Source organism: Triticum aestivum, chromosome 6B (genome assembly GCF_018294505.1).
Source record: "Triticum aestivum cultivar Chinese Spring chromosome 6B, IWGSC CS RefSeq v2.1, whole genome shotgun sequence".
In the NCBI taxonomy this organism is placed as follows: domain Eukaryota; kingdom Viridiplantae; phylum Streptophyta; class Magnoliopsida; order Poales; family Poaceae; genus Triticum; species Triticum aestivum.
In genome coordinates, this window is record NC_057810.1 from 546,303,473 (window position 1) to 546,320,818 (window position 17,346).

Here is a 17,346-nt window from a genome sequence, read left to right on the forward strand (position 1 = left end):
ATACCTTCGATGGTCATACACCTAATGAAAATAGTTTGTTGGATCTCGATCGTAGTGATACACATATTCATAATATTGATGCCAAAAGATGCAAAGTTGATAATGATAGTGCAACTTATTTGTGGCACTGCCGTTTGGGTCATATCGGTGTAAAGCGCATGAAGAAACTCCACAAAGATTGATTTTTGGAATCATTTGGTTATGAATCATTTGATGCTTGCGAACCGTGCCTTTTGGGTAAGATGACTAAAATTCCATTCTCCGGAACAATGGAACGAGCTACTGACTTGTTGGAAATAATACATACCAATGTATGCGGTCCAATGAGTGTTGATGCTTGCTATGTCTTGAGCTTGCATTGGTTTTCCTTGAAGAGGAAAGGGTGATGCAACAATAGTAGCCTAAGTATTTCCCTCAGTTTTTGAGAACCATGGTATCAATCCAGTAGGAGGCTCCTCAAAAGTCCCACGCACCTACACAAACAAACAAAGAACTCGCAACCAACACAATAAAGGGTTGTCAATCCCTTCACGGCCACTTGCAAAAGTGAGATCTAATAAAGATAGTATGATAAGATAAATATATTTTTGGTATTTTAGATTATAGATGCAAAAAGTAAAGATGCAACTAAAAGTAGACTGAAAGCAAATACGATGAAAGATTGGCCTGGGGGCCATAGGTTTCACTAGAGGCTTCTCTCAAGATAGCATAAGTATTACGGTGGGTGAACAAATTACTATCGAGCAATTGATAGAAAAGCGAATAGTTATGAGATCATCTAGGCATGATCATGTATATAGGCATCACGTCCGCAACAAGTAGACCGACTCCTGCGTGCATCTACTACTATTACTCCACACATCGACCGACTCCTGCCTGCATCTATAGTATTAAGTTCATAAAGAACAGAGTAATGCATTAAGCAAGATTACATGGTGTAGAGGGATATACTCATGCAATATGATATAAACCCCATCTTTTTATCCTCGATGGCAACAATACAATACGTGCCTTGCAACCCTTTCTGTCACTGGGTAAGGACACCGCAAGATTGAACCCAAATCTAAGCACTTCTCCCATGTCAAGAAAGATCAATCTAGTAGGCCAAACCAAACTGATAATTCGAAGAGACTTGCAAAGATAACTCAATCATACGTAAAAGAATTCAGAGGTGATTCAAATATTTCTCATAGATAAACTTGATAATAAACCCACAATTCATCGGATCTCGACAAACACACCGCAAAAAGAGTTTACATCGAATAGATCTCCACAAGAGAGGGGGAGAACATTGTATTGAGATCCAAAAAGAGAGAAGAAGCCACCTAGCTAATAACTATGGACCCAAAGGTTTGTGGTAAACTACTGATAACTCATCGGAAGGGCTATGGTGTTGATGTAGAAGCCCTCTGTGGTCGATTCCCCCTCCGGCGGAGCGCTGGCGATGGCTCCAAGATGGGATCTCGCGGATACAGAAGGTTACGGTGGTGGAAATTGTGTTTAGTTGGCTCCCTGGATGTTTTCAGGGTACGTAGGCTTATATAGGAAGAAGAAGTACGCCGGTGGCTGCCCGAGGGGCCCACAAGATAGGGGGCGCGCCCAGAGGGGGTGGGCACGCCCTCCTATCTCGTGGCCGCCCCGGCTGCTTCTTGGCTTGCACACCAAGTCCTCTAGATCACGTTCGTTCCAAAAATCACGCTCCCGAAGGTTTCATTCCGTTTGGACTCCGTTTGATATTCCTTTTCTTCGAAATACTGAAATAGGTAAAAAAATAACAATACGGGCTGGGCCTCCGGTTAGTAGGTTAGTCCCAAAAATGATATAAATGTGTAAAATAAAGCCCATAAACATCCAAAAGGGGTAATATAATAGCATGGAACAATCAAAAATTATAGATACGTTGGAGACGTATCAAGCATCCCCAAGCTTAATTCTTGCTCGTCCTCGAGTAGGTAAATGATAAAAATGGAATTTTTGATGTGGAATGCTACCTAGCATAATTCTCAATGTAATTTTCTTTATTGTGGCATGAATGTTCAGATCCAAATGATTCAAAATAAAAGTTCATATTGATAAAAGAAATAGTAACACTTCAAGCATACTAATCAATGTAATCATGTCTTCTCAAAATAACATGGCAAAAGAAAGTTCATCCCTACAAACTCATATAGTTAGGCTATGCTTCATTTTCGTCACACAAAGAGGTTCCCAACTTCTATACCCCCGATGACAAGCCAAGGAATTGTTTCATACTTAAATAATCTCAAACTTTTTCAACCTTCATGCAATACATGAGCGTGAGCCATGGATATAGCACTATGGGTGGAATAGAATATGATGATGGGGATTGTGTGGAGAAGACAAAAAAGGAGAAAGTCTCACATTGACAAGGATAATCAACGGGCTATGGAGATGCCCATCAATTGATGTCAACATGAGCAGTAGGGATTGCCATACAACGGATGCACTAGAGCTATAAATGAATGCTCATCAAAAGAAAACTAGTGGGTGTGCATCCAACTTGCTTGCTCACGAAGACCTAGGGCATTTGAGGAAGCCCATCGTAGGAATATACAAGCCAAGTTCTATAATGAAAAATTCCCACTAGTATATGAAAGTGACAACATATGAGACTCACTATATGAAAAACATGGTGCTACTTTGAAGCACAAGATATGAGACTCGCTACATGAAGAACATGGTGCTACTTTGAAGCACAAGTGTGGAAAAAGAGATAGTAGCATTGCCCTTTTTCTTTTTTTTTCTTTTTTTCTTTTTTTCTTTGGCCTTTCTTTTTTTGGCCTTTCTTTTTTTTCTTTTTTTCCTTTTTTTCCTTTTTGGGCAATGCTCTAATAATGATGATCATCACACTTTAATTGATTACAACACATGAATTACAACTCGATACTAGAACAAGATATGACTCTATATGAATGCCTCTGGCGGTGTACCAGGATGGTGCAATGAATCAAGAGTGACATGTATGAAAAATTATGCATGGTGGCTTTGCCACAAATACGATGTCAACTACATGATCATGCAATGGCAATATGACAAAAGTAAAGTATGTCATGATAATGATGAACGGGACGGTGGAAAGTTGCATGGCAATATATCTTGGAATGGCTATGGAAATGTCATAATAGGTAGGTATGGTGGCTGTTTTGAGGAAGATATAAGGAGGTTTATGTGTGATAGAGCGTATCATATCACGGGGTTTGGATGCACCGGCGAAGTTTGCACCAACTCTCAAGGTGAGAAAGGGCAATGCACGGTACCGAAGAGGCTACCAATGGTGGAAAGGTAAAAGTGCGTATAATCCATGGACTCAACATTAGTCAAAAGAACTCATATACTTATTACAAAAATTTAGAAGTCATCAAAAATCAAGCACTACATGCATGCTCCTAGAGGGATAGATTGGTAGGAAAAGACCATCGCTCGTCCCCGACCGCCACTCATAAGGATGCACAAGCCAGGTACACTCCATGTTTCAAATTTGTTACACAACTTTAACCATACGTGCATGCTATGGGACTTGCTAACTTCAACACAAGCATTCTTTAAATTCATAATCACCCAACTAGCATGACTTTAATATCACTACCTCCATATCTCAAAACAATTATCAAGTATCAAATTGATCATAGCATCCAATTCACTTCCTATGATAGTTTTTATTATACCCAACTTGGATGCCTACCATTCTAGGACCAATTTATAACCATAGCAAATACCATGCTGTTCTAAAATACTCTCAAAATAATATAAGTGAAGCATGAGAGACTAGCAATTTCTATAAAATCAAGCCACCACCATGCTCTAAAAGATATAAGTGAAGTACTAGAGCAAAAACTATCTAGCTCGAAAGATATAAGTGAAGCACATAGCAAATTCTAATAAATTCAATAAAATAGGCTTCTCCCAAAAGGTGTGTACAGCAAGGATGATTGTGGTAAACTAAAAAGCAAAGACTAATATAATACACGACGCTCCAAGCAAAACACATATCATATGGCGAATAAAAATATAGCTCCAAGTAAAGTGACCAATGAACAAAGACGAAAGAGGGGATGCCTTCCCGGGGCATCCCCAAGCTTAGGCTTTTGGCTATTCTTGAATATCTTGGGGTGCCTTGGGCATCCCCAAGCTTAGGTTTTTGCCACTCTTTATTCCATAGTCCATAAAAGCTTTACCCAAAACTTGAAAGCTTCACAACACAAAACTCAACAGGAAATCTTGTAAGCTCCGTTAGTGAAAGAAAACAAAACCACCACATAAGGTACTGTAATGAACTCATTATTTATTTATTTTGGTGTTAAACCTACTGTATTCCAAGTTCTCTATGGTTCATACCCTTACATACTAGCCATAGATGCATCAAAATAAGCAAACAACACACGAAAAACAGAATCTGTCAAAAACAAAACAGTCTGTAGCAATCTGTAACTAACGCAAACTTATAGGACTCTAAAAATCCTAATAAAATAGGAAGTACTGGAAAATTTGTTTATTGATCAGCATAAAAAAGAATCAATGCAAAAGCATGTTTTGTGATTTACTGAATTTTTTCTGGTGAGCGCAAAGTTTCTGTTTTTCAGCAGAATCAAATCAACTATCATCATAGAATCCTATAGGTTCTACTTGGCACAGACACTAATTAAAGCATGAAAACACATCTAAATAGAAAGTAGATGAAAAATTTATTACTAAACAGGAACAAAAACAAAAAACATAAAGAAAATTGGGTTGCCTCCCAACTACGGCTATCGTTTAACGCCCCTAGCTAGGCATGAAAGAGAAGATAGATCTAAGTAGTGCCATAATAATAAGATTGATCTTGAAAACTCATCTCATATTCTCTATGTTCGGCAGCAAGTTTTCTTTGAGGCAAGCAAAAATAATCAAAAGGGCTAAATTTAGCGGACAAAAGTCCCCAAGATCAATCTCAGGAGGAATGGGTTCCTCCTTTGGCCCTTCATAATGCACAACTAATTCATCACTAAAAGCATTCTTTTGGCAAAATCTCGTGAGCCTATACTCAAGAGAGTATCCTAGCTCATTATTTCGAAGAGCAAAATCATTATTAAGTTCGGAAATTCTATCAAGCAAGACATTGGTAGGAACCTTTTTTCTAAGGTTTTCATTGAAAGCGACATAGTTCAAAGATTGAAAACGCCTAATTTCCTCTTGATCAAAGAGGACCGCCTCTATGGGAGGATGACCGGCGTCCACCCTATAGTGCGCAAAGATTTCTTTGGCCTCTCTTATTATAAATCTAAACTCATGAGCCAAAAATATAGTAACAATGCGCTTAACAGAAGAATGCTCAATATTGGAAAATTCTAGAAAAATTCTTTGTATGCAAGCATGCATATGCATAAATTGTCTTTCAAGTTCAACTACAAGCATAGTGATAGAATCCACAAGACTACTAGTTTTATGAAGAATAGAACCAGCCATGGAAGGTAAAGCACCGGGACAAGTAAAGAAATCTTGAATAACACCTTCTCCAATAATGTTACCACTACCGATACAAAACTTTTTAGTATGCGGGGTAGGGGGTTCTTCAGCCGGAGCCTCAGAATTTTCCATGTTATCATTATTGTCCATATCGACGATAATCTCCCCAATTTCAGACATAACGGCAAACAAAAGCGAGGAAGAAGAAAGCAAGCAAAAGAGAGAGAGAGAGATTGAGAAAGAGAGGACAAATAAAACGGCAAGGGTTAAGTGGGGGAGAGGAAAACGAGAGGCAAATGGCAAATAATGTAAATGCGAGGGAGATGAGTTTGTGATGGGTACTTGGTATGTCTTGACTTGAGCGAAGACCTCCCCGACAACGGCGCCAGAAATCCTTCTTGCTACGTCTTGAGCTTGCGTTGCTTTTCCTTGAAGAGGAAAGGGTGATGCAGCAATAGTAGCGTAAGTATTTCCCTCAGTTTCTGAGAACCAAGGTATCAATCCAGTAGGAGGCTCCTCAAAAGTCCCACGCACCTACACAAACAAACAAAGAACTCGCAACCAACGCAATAAAGGGGTTGTCACTCCCTTCACGACCACTTGCGAAAGTGAGATCTGATAGAGATAGTATGATAAGATAAATATATTTTTGGTATTTTATATTATAGATGCAAAAAGTAAAGATGCAAATAAAAGTATACTGAAAGAAAATACGATAAAAGATTGGCCCGGGGGCCATAGGTTTCACTAGAGGCTTCTCTCAAGATAGCATAAGTATTACGGTGGGTGAACAAATTACTGTCGAGCAATTGATAGAAAAGCGAATAGTTATGAGATTATCTAGGCATGATCATGTATATAGGCATCACGTCCACAACAAGTAGACCGACTCCTGCCTGCATCTACTACTATTACTCCACACATCGACCAACTCCTACCTGCATCTAGAGTATTAAGTTCATAAAGAACAGAGTAACGCATTAAGCAAGATGACATGATGTAGAAGGATAAACTCATGCAATATGATATAAACCCCATCTTTTTATCCTCGATGGCAACAATACAATACGTGCCTTGCAACCCTTTCTGTCACTGGGTAAGGACACCGCAAGATTGAACCCAAATCTAAGCACTTCTCCCATGGCAAGAAAGATCAATCTAGTAGGCCAAACCAAACTGATAATTCGAAGAGACTTGCAAAGATAAATCAATCATACATAAAAGAATTCAGAGGAGATTCAAATATTTCTCATACATAAACTTGATCATAAACCCACAATTCATTGGATCTCGACAAACACACCGCAAAAAGAGTTTACATCGAATAGATCTCCACAAGAGAGGGGGAGAACATTGTATTGAGATCCAAAAAGAGAGAAGAAGCCATCTAGCTAATAACTATGGACCCGAAGGTCTGTGGTAAACTACTCACAACTCATCAGAAGGGCTATGGTGTTGATGTAGAAGCCTTACAAACTCCTTGGTTCAACTCCACAATATTGTCGGAGGCTCCCAAGTGACACCTAGCCAATCTAGGAGACACCACTCTCCAAGAAGTAACAAATGGTGTGTTGATGATGAACTCCTTGCTCTTGTGCTTCAAATGATAGTCTCCCCAACACTCAACTCTCTCTCACAGAATTTGGATTTGGTGGAAAGAAGGTTTGAGTGGAAAGCAACTTGGGGAAGGCCAGAGATCAAGATTTATGTGGTAGGAATGGAATATCTTGACCTCAACACAAGTGTAGGTGGTTCTCTCTCAGAAAATGTATGTTGGAAGTGTAGGCATGTTCTGATGGCTGTCCCAACGAATGAAGAGTGGGTGGAGGGGTATATATAGCCTCCACACAAAATCTAACCATTACACACAACTTACCAAACTTGGTGGGACCGAATCCTGAAACTCAATCAGACCGATTTAGTAAATAATGTGACCGTTAGGAATTTCAGTGGGACCGACATGTCAACTTGGTGGGGCCGATATGGTTAGGGTTAGGGCATAACGTAATCTCGGTGAGACCGATTACACAAACTCGGTGAGACTGATTTTGGTAATAGTCAGACAGAGAGTTGGTCAGGCAAACTCGGCGCGACCGATTCGCTCATCTCGGTTGGACCGAAACGTTACGAAAGGGAAACAGTGAGTTTGCATTGAAATATTGGTGGGACCGATCGCTCATCTCGGTTTGACCGAAACGTTACAAAGGGAAACAGAGAGATTACAATCCCATCTCGGTGAGACCGAGATCCCCATCGGTGAAACCGAAAAGACTAGGGTTTGTGGCAATGGCTATGACAACTGAACTCGGTGGTGCCGGATAGACAGTTTCGGTGGGGCCGAGTTTGACTTTTGGTTTGGGACATATGTGAATGTGAGAAAGTAGTTGAGGGATTTTGGAGCATATCACTAAGCACTTTGAGCAAAAAACTCATTAAGAAACACCTCATCCCCTCTTGATAGTATTGGATTTTCCTATAGACTCAATGTGATCTTGGATCACTAAAATGGAAAATGTAGAGTCTTGTGCTTTGAGCTTGAGCCAATCCTTTTGTACTTGGCATTTTGAGGGGTCCATTTGTCTCATCCATGCCGTGCCAATCAGTTAGCTTTCCTGAAATATTTATCTTGAAATAGCATTACTCAATGAGCTATATGTTGTTAGGAATTACCAAAACCACCCAGGGATAGTTGCACTTTCAATCTCCCCCTTTTTGGTAATTGATGACAACATATAGATCAAAGCTTTGACAAATGATAATAAGATTGAAAAACATCGTCGCTTTGAGAAGTATGTGATAAGTAAGAGGTCCCCCTAAATTTGTGCACTATTTAAAATTTGCTTTGGACTGCAAATGCACAATGTGTTAGGACTATGGGTTACTCTTTCATGTCACATACATCTTGGTGGAGCGCTCAAAATGATAATAATTTAACATATGCACTCATAACCAAGCAAAGTGAATGATCATATAAGGATATAAGAGATATATCATCCAACAAGCATTAAGGGTAGCATAGCATATGAGCAAACACATGATCATCCAAGTATCTCACAAAAGATATAGTGTATCAAGCAAGCACACAATAAAGAAGTTCAACCACCAAAAACAAGAGAGATAAAAAGCAACATTCTCTTGAAGCCTATGATCTATACATTTTTTCTCCTTTGGCAACAAGTTACCAAAAAGTTCAAAAATGCATAGTGCTTAACGACTCTCAGGCTTGGTCTTCACGAGGTGGTGTAGAGATGACGCCAAGGACGAAAGCATCAGTTGATGTAGCTGGAGCTGGTGGAGTAGCTGCTAGAGCTGGTGTCACTGAAGTTGTGGCAGCTGGTGCAGATGATGTAACTCTAGTATCTGGAACATGCACTGCAGCAGATCTCTGTCCTCTGGGCACTCTAGCAAATGCATCTATAGTAGACTTGCCCTTCTTCTCCTCCACATCCTCCTAGAGTTGCTCAACTGCTGTTTGGATCTCAGTGACCTTGACATCAAGAGCATAGAATTTCTGCTCAATGATCCTCTCCAAACTCTCATGGTTTTGAGTCAAGGTGGCCAAGCACTTCTCAATCCTCAAGGTGGAGGCAATCAGATAGCCAAGCTGTTCTTGCTTGCTCTTCAGGAACACTTGAGATGCCTCTTCAGCAGTTGGCATCTTTGCAGCTTTCTCTATCCTTGCCTTCTCTCTCTTCTCATGTGCTTGCACAGATGATGGTTCCTCCTCATTCATCTCAACCGTGTTATCTTCAAACTCAGGATATAAGGGTAGATGCTCCTTATCCAATAGATATGTGCCTGTGCCCATCTTTGAGTTGATGAGCTCCTGAATGTGTGGAGCATACCCACAACTTCTCTTCTAATCAGCTATTGTTCTCTTGATTGTTTTCACAATCAGACTCATGACTTTGAATTTTGGAGGCACATCAAACAAATGCAGCAAGTTGATAGCATGTCCTCTGATCATCTTATGATCTCCAGACTTGGGTAGCAATGTGTGCCTAAGAAACCAGTTGATTGTAGGCAGACCAGACAACAAGAAGTGCATAGATGCAAGCTTGTGGGTTTCCAAAGCTTTATCTGGGATCTCTCTATACATGTGTGCCATAGAGTTGTGGTCTTTCTTCTTCTTAGCATATAAATCCAAGTCATCTTCATTTTATTTTGGGGCATTGATCAACTGAGCCCATTCTTCAACAGTGGATTGGTACCTAGTACCTTCAGACATCCAGATGATCTTCCCATCTAGGTAGAAGTGAGCTGTGGAGTAAAACTTCATGATGAGCTCATCATTCCACTTGGTGAGCTTCTGGGCAACAAATTCATCAACTCCACATGCTTTGAAGCAGTCATATACTCCTGGATAGTGACCTTCATTTTTCTTGATGTAGTCCCAGTTGATCCATCTCATGTCACACACAATGGGCTTCTTGTCAAGCAAAATTGTCTCATAAAAATATTGTTGCTCCTTTGTGAGAAATCAGTAGTCAACTCCTGTCCTTCTCCTCACAGCATATGGATCTGACTGTCTCCACAATCTCAGTCCAGCATCCTTTCTGATGTGCATGTCTTCAGCTACTGGATGAGCATCATTATGGTCAGGAATCTTGGGCTTCAACTTCCTCAAAACAAGTGAATCATCTTCTTCTTCAGCAGCTTCAGGCACTGGGGCCTTGTTCTTCTCTGCAGCAGGTATACTTCTGGTGTTCCTCTTGGGTTTAGGCTTTGGAGCTGGAGCAGCAGCCTTGGGAGCAGCTTTGGGCATAGATGGAGCAGCCCCTGACTTAATTTCATCTCCCATGAGCTTTGATACATACATTTTGCATCATGCTTTTATCGATATTTATTGCATTATGGGCTGTTATTACATATTTTATCTTAGTACTTTTGGCTATTCTCTCTTATTTTACAAGGTTTACCATGAAGAGGGGGAATGCCGGCAGTTGGAATTCTGGCTGGAAAAGGAGCAAATATTGGAAACCTATTCTGCACAGCTCCAAAAATCCTGAAACTCCACGAAAGCTATTTTTGGAATTAATAAGAATTATTGAGCAAAGAAAGCACCAGAGGGGGCCCACACCCTGGCCAGGAGGGTGGGGCGCGCGCCCACCCCTACTGGGCGCGCCCCCTGTCTCCTGGGCCCCCTGGCGGCCATCCGGTGCCCATCTTCTGCTATATGAATGCCTTTACAATGGAAAAAATCAGAGGCAAGCTTACGGGATGAAACTCCGCCGCCACGAAGTGGAACCTTGGCGGAACCAATCTAGGGCTCCGGCAGAGCTGTTCTGCCGGGGAAACTTCCCTCCGGGAGGGGGAAATCATCACCATCGTCATCACCAACGATCACCTCATTGGGAGGGGGTCAATCTCCATCAACATCTTCACCAGCACCATCTCCTCTCAAACCATAGTTCATCTCTTGTATCCAATCTTGTATCGAAAACCACAAATTGGTACCTGTGGGTTGCTAGTAGTGTTGATTACTCCTTATAGTTGATGCTAATTGGTTTATTTGGTGGAAGATCATATGTTCAGATCCTTAATGCATATTATTACTCCTTTGATTATGAACATGAATATGCTTTGTGAGTACTTACGTTTGTTCCTGAGGACATGGGTGAAGTCTTTCTATTAGTAGTCATGTGAATTTGCTATTCGTTCGATATTTTCATGAGATGTATGTTGTATTTCCTCTAGTGGTGTTATGTGAATGTCGACTACATGACACTTCACCATTATTTGGGCCTAGAGGAAGGCATTGGGAAGTAATAAGTAGATGATGGGTTGCTAGAGTGACAGAAGCTTAAACCCTAGTTTATGCGTTGCTTCGTAAGGGGCTGATTTGGATCCATATGTCTAATGTTGTGGTTAGGTTTACCTTAATACTTCTTTTGTAGTTGCGGATGCTTGCAATAGGGCTTAATCATAAGTGGGTTGCTTGTCCAAGTAAGGGTAGTACCCAAGCACCGGTCCACCCACATATCAAATTATCAAAGTACCGAACGTGAATCATACGAGCGTGATGAAAACTAGCTTGACGATAATTGCCATGTGTCCTCGGGAGCTCCTTTATCATTATGAAAAATTGTCCAGGCTTGTCCTTTGCTACAAAAAGGATTGGGCCACCTTGCTTCACTTTATTTACTTTCATTGCTTGTTACTCGTTATAATTTATCTTATTACAAAACTATCTATTACCTACAATTTCAGTGCTTGCAGAGAAAACCTTATTGAAAACCGCTTGTCATTTCCTTCTGCTCCTCATTGGGTTCGACACTCTTACTTATCGAAAGGACTATGATAGATCCCCTATACTTGTGGGTCATCAAGACTCTTTTCTGGCGCCGTTGCCGGGGAGTGAAGTGCCTTTGGTGAGTGGAACTTGGTAGGGAAACATTTATATATTGTGCTAAAATTTTCTGTCACTTGTTAGTATGGAAATTAATCCTTTGAGGGACTTGTTCGGGGTATCTTCACCCCGACCAGAAGAGCAAAGAGTTGCTCCTCAACCTACTGAACCTACTGAAAATATTTACTTTGAGATTCCTTCGGGTATGATAGAGAAATTGCTAGCTAATCCCTTTGCGGGAGATGGAACATTGCATCTCGATTTACACCTTATCTTTGTGGATGAAGTTTGTGGATTATTTAAGCTTGCAGGTATTCCCGATGATGTTGTCAAAAGGAAGGTCTTCCCTTTATTTTTGAAGGGAGATGCATTGACATGGTATAGGCTATGTGATGGTACAAGATCTTGGAATTATAAATGATTGAAGTTGGAATTTCACTAGAAGTTCTATCCTATGCATCTTGTTCATCGTGATCGTAATTAAATATATAATTTCTAGCCTCGCGAAGGAGAAAGCATCGCTCAAGCTTGGGGGAGGCTTAAGTCAATGTTATATTCATGCCCCAATCATGAGCTCTCTAGAGAAATGATTATTCAAAAAATTTATGCTCGGCTTTCTCCCAATGATCGCAACATGCTCGATACTTCTTGTGCTGGTTCTTATATGCTGAAGACTATTGAATTCAAATGGGATTTATTGGAAAGAATTAAACGCAACTCTGAAGATTGGGGCTCCGACGATGGTAAGGAGTTAGGTATAACACCTAAGTTTGATTGTGTTAAATCTTTTATGGATACCGATGTTTTTCGTGGATTTAGCGCTAAGTATGGACTTGACTCTAAGATAGTAGCTGGTTTTTGTGAATCTTTTGCTACTCACGTTGATCTCCCTAAGGAGAAGTGTTTTAAATATAATCCTCCCATTGAAGTAAAAGTAGTTGCACCGATTACAGTTGAAGAAAAGACTGTCACTTATAATGATCCTATTGTTCCTACTACTTATGTTGAGAAACCTCCTTTTCCTGTTAGGATAAAGGATCATGCTAAAACTTCGTCTGTTGTTCGTAAGAGTAATACTAGAACTTTTACACCTCCTGAGAAAATCAAAGTTGAACCTAGTATTGCTATGGTTAAAGATCTCTTGGATGATAATTTAGATGGGCATGTTATTTATTTCTATGGTGAGACTGCTAATATTGTTAGACTAGATGCTAAGATACATAGACCGGTTGTAGGCTTGCCTGTTATTTCTATTAAAATAGGAGATCATTGTTATCATGGCTTATGTGATATGGGTGCTAGTGGTAGTGCAATACCCTATGACTTATATAAAGAAATTATGCATGATATTGCACCCGCTGAATTGTAAGGTATTGATGTTACTATCAAGCTTGCCAATAGAGATACTATTTCACCAGTTGGGATTGTTAGAGATGTTGAAGTCTTGTGTGGGAAGGTCAAATATCCTGCTGATTTTCTTGTTCTTAGTTCCCCACAAGATGATTTTTGTCCCATTATTTTTGGTAGACCCTTCTTGAATACTGTTAATGCTAGGCTTGATTGCGAAAAGGATATTGTTGAAATTGGCTTAGGGGATATGTCTCATGAGTTTAATTTTGCTAAGTTTCGTAGACAACCCCATGATAAAAAATCACCTAGTAAAGATGAGATTATTGGTCTTGCTTCTATTGCCGTGCCTCCTAATGATCCGTTAGAACAATATTTGCTAGACCATGAAAATGATATGTTTATGAATGAAAGAAGGGAAATAGATGAAGTGTGCCTTCAACAGGGTCCTATTCTGAACACAACTTACCTGTTGAAATCCTAGGGGATCCCCCTCCACCCAAGGGTGATCCCGTGTTTGAACTCAAACCATTACCTGATAATCTTAAGTACGCTTATCTTGATGAAAAGAAAATATATCCTGTTATTATTAGTGCTAACCTTTCAGAGCAAGAAGAAGAAAGATTATTGAAAACTCTGAAGAAGCACCGTGCTGCTATTGGATATACTCTGGATGATCTTAAGGGCATTAGTACCACTCTATGCCAACACAAAATAAATGTGGAGAAAGACGCCAAACCAGTTAGAGATCCTCAACGACGGTTAAAACCTAAGATGAAAGAAGTGGTAAGAAAGGACATACTAAAGCTCCTTGAGGCAGGTATAATTTATCCCGTTGCTGATAGCAATTGGGTAAGTCATGTCCACTACGTTCCTAAAAAGGGAGGTATTACTGTTGTCCCTAATGATAAAGATGAATTGATCCCGCAAAGAATCATTACAGGTTATAGGATGGTAATTGATTTTTGTAAATTAAATAAAGCTACTAAGAAAGATCATTACCCTTTACCTTTTATTGATCAAATGCTAGAAAGACTATCCAAACACACACATTTATGCTTTCTAGATGGTTATTCTGGTTTCTCTCAAATACCTGTGCCAGCGGAGGATCAATCAAAAACTACTTTTACTTGCCCTTTTGGTACTTTTTCTTATAGATGTATGCCTTTTGGTTTATGTAATGCACCTGCTACCTTTCAAAGATGCGTGATGTCTATATTCTTTGACTTTTGTGAAAAGATTTGTGAGGTATTCATGGATGATTTCTCTGTTTATGGGTGCTCTTTTGTTGATTGCTTGAGCAACCTTGATCGAGTTTTGTAGAGATGTGAAGACACTAGTCTCGTGTTGAATTAGGAAAAGTGCCACTTTATGGTTAATGAGGGCATTGCCTTGGGGCATAAGATTTCCGAGAGAGGTATTGAAGTTGATAAAGCTAAAGTTGATGCCATTGAAAAGATGCCATGTCCCAAGGACATAAAAGGTATAAGAAGTTTCCTTGGTCATGCCAGTTTTTATAGGAGGTTCATTAAGAACTTCTCTAAAATCTCTAGGCCTCTGACTAATTTATTGCAAAAAGATATTCCTTTCGTCTTTGATGATGATTGTGTGGAAGCATTTGAAATACTTAAGAAAGCTTTGATCACTGCACCTGTTGTTCAGCCACCTGATTGGAATTTACCTTTTGAAATTATGTGTGATGCTAGTGATTATGTTGTAGGTGTTGTTCTAGGGCAAATAGTTGATAAGAAATTGAATGTTATCCAGTATGCTAGTAAAACTCTTGATACTGCCCAGAGAAATTATGCCACTACTGAAGAAGAGTTCTTAGCAGTTATGTTTGCTTGTGATAAGTTTAGACCTTATATTGTTGATTCCAAAGTTACTATTCACACTGATCATGTTGCTATTAAATATCTTATGGAAAAGAAAGATGCTAAGCCTAGACACATTAGATGGGTTCTCTAGCTCCAAGAATTTGATTTGAATATTATTGATAGAAAGGGAGCTGAGAGCCCCGTTGCAGACAACTTGTCTAGGTTAGAGAATGTTCTTGATGACCCACTACCTATTGATGATAGCTTTCCTGATGAAGAATTAGCGGTCATTAATGCTTCTCATACTACTCCTTGCTATGCTGATTATGCTAATTACATTGTTGCTAAATTTATACCACCTAGTTTCACATACCAGCAAAAGAAAAAGTTCTTTTATGATTTAAGACATTACTTCTGGGATGACCCACACTTGTATAAAGAAGGAGTAGATGGTGTTATTAGACGTTGCGTACCTGAGCATGAACATGAACGGATCCTACGCAAGTGTCATTCTGAATCATATGGAGGACACCACGCTGGAGATAGAACTGCACATAAGGTATTACAATCCGGTTTTTATTGGCCTACTCTCTTCAAAGATGCTCGTGAATTTGTCTTGTCTTGTGATGAATGTCAAAGAATTGATAATATTAGTTGATGTCAAGAAATGCCTATGAATTATTCTCTTGTTATTGAACCATTTGATGTTTGGGGCTTTGATTATATGGGACCTTTTCCTGCCTCTAATGGTTATACACATATTTTAGTTGATGTTGATTACGTTACTAAGTGGGTAGAAGCTATTCCAACTAGTAGTCTGATCATAACACTTCTATTAAAATACTTAAAGAAGTTATTTTTCCGAGGTTTGGAGTCCCTAGATATCTTATGACTGATGGTGGTTCATATTTATTCATGGTGCTTTCCGTAAGATGCTTGCTAAGTATGATGTTAATCATAGAATCGCATCTTCTTATCACCTGCAGTCTAGTGGTCAAGTAGAGTTGAGCAATAGAGAGCTCAAATTAATTTTGCAAAAGATTGTGAATAGATCTAGAAAGAACTGGTCCAAAAAACTTGATGATGCATTATGGGCCTATAGAACTGCATATAAAAATCCTATGGGTATGTCTCCGTATAAGATGGTTTATGGAAAATCATGTCACTTACCTCTTGAACTTGAACATAAATCATACTGGGCTATTAAAGAGCTCAATTATGACTTCAAACTTGCCGGTGCGAAGAGGTTATTGATATTAGCTGACTTGATGAATGGAGAACCCAGGCCTATGAGAATGCCAAGCTATTCAAAGAAAAATTCAAACGCTGACATGACAAAAGGATACAAAAGCGAGAGTTCAACATAGGTGATTATGTGTTATTATTCAACTCTCGTTTAAGATTTTTTGCAGGAAAACTTCTCTCTAAAGGGGAAGGTCCTTACGTTATCGAGGTCTATCGTTCCAGTGCCATAAAAATCAACAACTTCAAAGGCCCACGTCCGAGGGTGGTGAACGGTCAAAGAATCAAACATTATGTCTTAGGTAATCCTATCAATGTTGAAACTAATATTATTGAGACCGTAACCCCGGAGGAATACATAAGGGACACTTTCCAGAACATTTCAGACTCCAAAAAGGAATAGGTATGTGGTACGGTAAGTAAACCCACTCCAAAAGAATTCTAATGGCAATTTCTATCCATTTTGGAATATTTAAGAATTTTGGAAAGAAAGAAGTGGTCCGGGAAGGACACGAGGCCTCCACGAGGGTGGAGGGCGTGCCCACCCTTCCTGGGCGCGCCCCCCCTGTCTCGTGGCCACCACGTGTGCCTCCCAGACTCCGTTTTCTTGCATGTTACATATTTTGGTCGGTAAAAATTCATTATATAATCTCCCGAAGGGTTTGACCACAGTATCACGCAATTACCCTCTGTTTTCGTTTCGAGCTGTCCCTGTTGCAGATTAAGAGCAAGATGTCTTCTAAAGAGTCGGTCGGGGAGAGTCGGGTGTCCCACCCGATACTAGGTCCAGGAGGAAATAGCGATGCTTATCACTTTGGACCATCAACGGAGAATGAGATGGAGGCCGACTTGAAAAGGATAGATGCCATGGAGGAGGATCAAGGAGTTTCCTCTCGCTTCCAAGCAGGATTCATGATGGGGGAACTTCATAGCTCAGCTATTCCAAATTCGGTCATCCCTTCTAATGTTAAATTTCTTTCTTATGAAAACATGAAACAGAGGGTCACTTGTTCTCCAAAAGCTATGCAGCATCCCTGGGTAAAGGAAGCTTTAGCTGTTACGGGCAAGCTCCGCAAAGAAATTATGGACCTCAAACAACAAGTCAATAAGCTCGAGGAGGAGAATCGT